Raw genomic sequence first — 6,053 nt, 5'->3', positions numbered from 1 at the left:
TGTATTCAAATCTGTATTAAATCTATGTTTTTGTATTTAAAAAAATGTTTATCGGCCTCTGAATAATTTCTTTTAATGATATGAGATGTTTATGTCTGATAAAAGTAATACTTGTATTAAAAAATATAGTATCTAGTTTCTGTGGCTGACATATTAATCACAGATACAGTATGCTTAAGTGCATGGTAGTTTTTAAAGGAGCAATAAGCGAAATTCATCATTTCTAGATTGAAGGAATTAAAAAATTGCTATGTGAAGAACTAGAGGTGTAATTTCATCTGGAGTATAACATGACATGGCCCTCCCTCCCTATAAAAGGCTACAGCCAGTGAGCAATGGCAGCGCATATTTTCGAAATGAAATGGCAGAGAGCAGAACGTCCACCTGAAGACGGCCAGGATCTGACATTACCTCTAAAGAAACAATGGTTGTTGCCGAAGAAGTTGTCGGATAAAGAAAGGGACAGAACTCAGATTAACATTGGCCTTGCATTTCCAAGGTGGAGAGCACTGCAAGAACTAAAGGGGCTACAATCTGACTCGGAGCTAGCTCTTCTTCTCCTGGACAGGTACAACATAAAGTCAAATGTCTGTTTTAATTAGTGTTACAGTAACGTTAAGCACATGTCGCTATGTCGATTCAATTAAATTTAATGTTACAATCGTAGCATGGGTTAATGTCCGGAGCTTGAGTTATTAGCGGCTCTGTCCCAGCAATGGGTCAGGCGTTAGGGTTGTGTTAGGTGAGTAGCCCGGCAGCCCAGCTAACATTTGCAATTAGCATTGTAAAATGTAGCCCGGCGGGCAGCCTGGCGGCTGTGTTTAGCTATTCCCCTGCCTACTTCAATGATGATGGTACCTGTAATAAATGTAATATATTTGCTGAAATGGAGGCGAGGCTCAGTGACTAGAGGAGCTGGTAGAAGCGTTCCATAGCTGCAAGCTACTCCAGTAGCCGTAGTAGCTCTAGTGCTAACTCTCGGAGCTAACGCTAACATTCCTCTCTTCTCGGGCTCACGGAGAAGAGTTGGAACGTTAGCATGGCAGCCGACTAGTGCTAACGCTAACGTCCCCACACTTCTCGGCTCCGACTCACTGAGTCTGAAGCGTGGGGACGTTAGCACTAATGGGCTGCTATGCTAACATTCCAACTCTTCTCCGTGAGACCGTGAGCCCGGCTCCCGGCTTAGTTGGAGTTGCAGCATTAGCGTGGCAGCCGAGTAACTTAGTGCTAAGGCTAACAGGAAAGCAGGGAAATAGCTAAACACAGCAGAGACCGAGAGTGAGTGAAAGACATTGCTAACTGCTAAACTAAGTTGGCTGTTTAGGTTTTATTTCCTCGCTCCTGTGGCGAGTGAATCTGCCTGCAGTGAAAGCGGGGGCTAACAGGTGCTTCCTCCTCATGCTCCACTTCACTCAGCTGCTAACACAGCCAGTTAGCCTCCGCTAGCGGCTCTCCGTTTGGATCCAACCGGAGCACCGAGCCCTGGTTTGTTATTCAGGGTAATGTGGAAGAAGCAGCGGGTATATCAGGCAGCTGAGTGAAGCTGAGTGAAGCTGGCTGAAGCGGAGCCTGCAGAAGAAACACCGGGACCGTCTGGATGTGATAGTCCGTGGAGGTGCTGCGGTACTCGTCGGCACAGACGAGGCGAGTGTGGGGGGGTTGTTGGAGAGCAGAGGTAGAGGGAGGAGTGGCTCATGACACACTTTGTTTTGCTCTACAGGCAGTGCACAACAGCGAACCTAGCAGTTAAACGATTTCGCTTATTGCTCCTTTAAAGATATTTAACAGTTTTATGCCATATACAAGAAAAATATTTCAGTCAGTTCATTTAACAAGGGGGCTGAGACATTAAATTAGTATTACTGACAAAAACTCAAAAGAAATGCAAAATATTTTGTTTCTAAACACTTGATATAATTTAGAACTTAAAAAACAAATTTTACGCAGGTTATGGAAATTAATTAATTTTAAGATAAATCACGGTCGCACCAAATGACATTTTTAAGGCCATGGCCAATTCATCTAGATGAAAAAAAAAAGTATGTGTACACAACATTCCAAATATTTGAACAATTGCAAAAGATATGCTCATTTTTTATATTTTAAATTTGGCCCTTATACATGTTCAGGCCAATCCAAGAAAAAGACAACAGCAATGAAACATTTTTCTTTTCTTCCAAAAAGGGCAACGCAAAAAGACCTTACAGTAAGTCTACTCAGCAGCAAAGATGTCATTGACAGCAAATTATAGGAGCTCTTGAGTGTCTTCAGACCAAACCCAAAGCCTCATGTTACTCGTGCGACTATGGCCACCGGAGTGTTTTTGTTTTTTTTTTTTGAGTATTTAATAACTTGCAAATATTCACCTTTATCAGCTGTGCTAACAGTTGTGCTAACTAACTAGGGGAGGTAACACTTATCTTTTGTTACGAAGCTCTAGTGAAAGTTCAGTCAGAAGGACGATACTTTTCATGTTCAGGCTGTAAGATTTCTGTCTCACCCTGTCATTCACTCCTTGCATGCATGCTCACTCACTATCTCTACCTGTGTATTTTTCAGTTGATTCACAATCAGCCAACAGTACAGCAACACATCTTCTCTGTCAGCCTATCATCTTACAGCTCCTCATTTTAAATTTGGTTCTTTCTCTGCTGTAATTCTTTCTTGCTGCAGTTGTGCGCGCCCTCCACCTCCCCATCACCACCTGGTCTTTACAGATTCATCAGCCTCATGCGCCTCAGCAGCCTCAGAGTCATCAGCCACCACCACCACCAGTGTCTTGCTGCTGCTCTCATGTCCCTCGATCACAACATATCTTCCTCTGGTTTCCAAGCGCCAAAGACTTCTGTTAAATCTTAATCAGCACAAATCATCTGTTAATCTGTACACTTAGATTCTGTCTTAAATATCATCCTGCCTGAAGAGGTTTAAGTATATAAAAAAGAAAATTCAAAAAGTAATTTTGTACACATTTTTTTTTCATAACTTTCATGTGCACTTCTACTGTTTATCTTACTTACATGCATATTTGCTTTTGTAGATATACTTATTCCAATGACCAAGTTCTCAACAAACATTTGTTCTATGTTTGTTGGTATTTTGGGAAACACAAAAATCAGGTTCTCCAAATTTTGGAAAGACTCATGTTCTGCCAGTGAAATCACAGCCCTTTCTACAGAGCTGCAGCACTCTCAGCTTCTAGCAGCTGTTTCATTTTATTTCTGTGTGAAATACCCACTGATAGCAACAAATACAACATGTGAATGGTGGGTCAGGGCACCTGTCCGCTAGAGAGGAGATCTGGAGGAGATAATATTAACCTCGGCCTCTCTGCTCTCTAGGTGGGTCAGTAACTGACTGCAGTCAGGCTGTTAGCTTCATACTGAGGCCAGCCGCAGGTTAAGAGCCTGCCCAGAACAACAGCAAATTTGTAACTGTGCTACAAATATGAATTTGGCAATGACTAAACTTAGGAGACAAGGTAATTGTTTTACTGAGTAGTATCATCACAATCCAGTGAAATTCAGGTCTCTCCAAGTATGGTGATTCTTGTGTTTTCAATAAACTTGAGGGATTATATGCTCTATTGTGTCATCAGAAATTTCCCTTCCACTAAGGCTCACAGAAATCCTTTCAAAACACAATGGATTATCACAAAAAATGCCTTATTAAGTTTGAAACAAGCCTGTTTTCTTAGCTCCTTAAAAGTTGATGTGTGATATATGGGGTTTCCTAACGTGGTAAGACCATCCTGATGATGTGAGCTCAACATTCTGTTTTCGCTCTCTGTATCAGTCTGGACTCGGTGCCTAGGGTTGCCACCCGTTTTGTATAATATCAGATTGTCCCATATTGAAACTAAAATGTTCTGTCCCTTGCTGAATCAATAGGGGGCACAATTTGTCCCGTATGTCTGTGCGCACCGTGCTCTACTGAGTTTCACGAGACATAGCGGAGAAATATGAATTCAAAATTTGAGGAGGAGAATGTCAGGGAATGACAGGTCTGTCACTTAGCGTCATTGTTGCCATGGTTATGGAGACGCTCAGGACCACCGTGACTGACTGACTGCTTGATAAAGCGACATGAAGTTCCCTTTATGCTTGAGCTTATAGATTTATAAAGCCTCACTTGCGCTTATATTGATATTTGTGCCCGCTCCACCACTCATTAGACCTGTCGATTAAATTTCACACCAACAGGGCCTCTATCACTGAGGTGTCCTTCTTTTGCAACAGTAATTTGCAAAGTGTGGTCGACACACACTACAGATCCACTGCAATCGACAGTTTAATTTGGACAGAACATGTGATCATCAGAGTCTCTAGAAATACTCTCTAGAAATTTTAAAGACGATTTGTAAATGATGCATCATGCAAGTATGTATGTTTAGTGGTGTTTTTTATGATAAAGGACTACTTGTATGAACTGTGAGCTACTTGAGTGTTTCTGTAATTCTGTAATTAATCATATGAAGATGAAGTGTTCAGCACCGCATGGTATTTATTTTCTTAAGAGAGACATTTGATTCAATAGTTTCGATTCAGCTGAAAGAATGTTTCCTTCTGCAGTCATCCAATCCACGTCCCAAGGGCATGTAGTCAATTTAGGCTTGACAGTAATAGATATCAAAGGGTGGTGGGTGTCTTTTATGCATTTCTCCAAGTTAAGTTGCCATTCTTGGAATTTAGCTTGGAGTATAAAGGTGTATCTCTGCACATAAGCTGTTTCGAAACAAATGTAATTTGAATAGATGGTTTGCTGAAAGACATCACTGCAGAGTTAACACTTAAACACAGGTGCACACTAGGAATCAGTCTCACACACACGCACACACACACAAGTCCCATTGCTCGAGCTGTAATCAGTGTGTTTATATGGAGTGTCAAGGAACCTGGGTTGCTGTGACAAAAAGCACTGGGTGAAATGAGGAATGCCAAGACAATGCACTAAATGGCGTAGACCTCATCATCCGTCTCTAAACTACGCGCACATGCAGTTGTCCGCCGCCGGCCGCTGACGAGGACTGATAGAGTGAACGGAGACGGGGACAGAGGAGTCAAACAAAGGAGTGAAATATGAAGACAGGAGGAAACAGAGAGCCAAAATAAGAGAGGAGGAAGCAGAGGGATGGAGCACAGGATGAAGCTGACAGATATTAAAACAGCCAGGACACACCGAGAGAGCTTTCCCTTCCTGAGAGCTAATATACAGAGATTAGTGGGGGGTGGGGGAGAGGGAGACGGCGAGAGAATGCCTTTCTTAAACTTGAAAAAAAAAAAAATTAAAAGTGCACCAAAAAAAGGGAAAAACTACTTTAAACCTTAAACCTGCCTTATCAGCCAAGCCTTCCTTCTTCTCTCTTTCAAATTTTCAAAACCAATTTCTAATTCTGATATTAAAAACTTCTCCTGCCGTTTAAAGTGGCAATCAGCAGAGAAGGCATATGATTTACTCACTGTTAATACATTTTAGGATGATACTGCTGCTATAAAAATAGGCAAAAATATAAATCACTGCACTGCTATTGCAGTAAAATCCCTTTTGAAGCTGCTGTGAAAATAAGGCCTCTTTCACCCTACCTCCAGCCAACAAATAAAGGTGTAATTGATGTGCAGTGCGTTGCCAGTTAGAGGTTGTTTTATGTCTCGGCGGGACGGTCATGGCAGTGGAATCTCACCGACTATTTCTCGCCAGTTGTGTAAGCCTCGCGGGGGACTGGAGGTAAATTTGAGACAAGCTGAAAATGTATCTTTTTTCCACTGTCTAGCTCACTGCACACTGTCACACACACACACACACACACACACACACACACACACACTCAAGCAAGCGCAAGCCCCAAAAACACATACGCAACCCCAGCCTCCTCCACTATGTGTGGGTGGGGGGGAAGGAAGGTGGGGGAAACTAATATTTCTCTTGAGAGAGATTGATGTGATCTGTTCAGCACTTCATTGTTTGAGGACGATTTGAGCGAACAGCCTGTTCTCAGCAGACCTGGCCATCTTCGTGTGTGTGTGTGTGTGTGTGTGTGTGTGTGTGTGTGT

At 42.3% G+C, this 6,053-nt stretch overlaps 1 long non-coding RNA gene across 1 annotated transcript; it reads left to right on the top strand.

Moving 5' to 3' along the window:
- Positions 1–304: 304 nt before the first annotated feature.
- Positions 305–4,431, top strand: LOC144464655 (uncharacterized). Its single transcript, XR_013492322.1, has 2 exons — positions 305–568; positions 2,677–4,431. It is a non-coding gene; the product is annotated as an uncharacterized LOC144464655 (long non-coding RNA).
- Positions 4,432–6,053: the final 1,622 nt, after the last annotated feature.

This window comes from Epinephelus lanceolatus, chromosome 1 (assembly GCF_041903045.1).
Source record: "Epinephelus lanceolatus isolate andai-2023 chromosome 1, ASM4190304v1, whole genome shotgun sequence".
In the NCBI taxonomy this organism is placed as follows: domain Eukaryota; kingdom Metazoa; phylum Chordata; class Actinopteri; order Perciformes; family Serranidae; genus Epinephelus; species Epinephelus lanceolatus.
The sequence above is the reverse complement of the archived record's forward strand: the minus strand, read 5'-3'. Positions and strand labels throughout refer to the sequence as shown.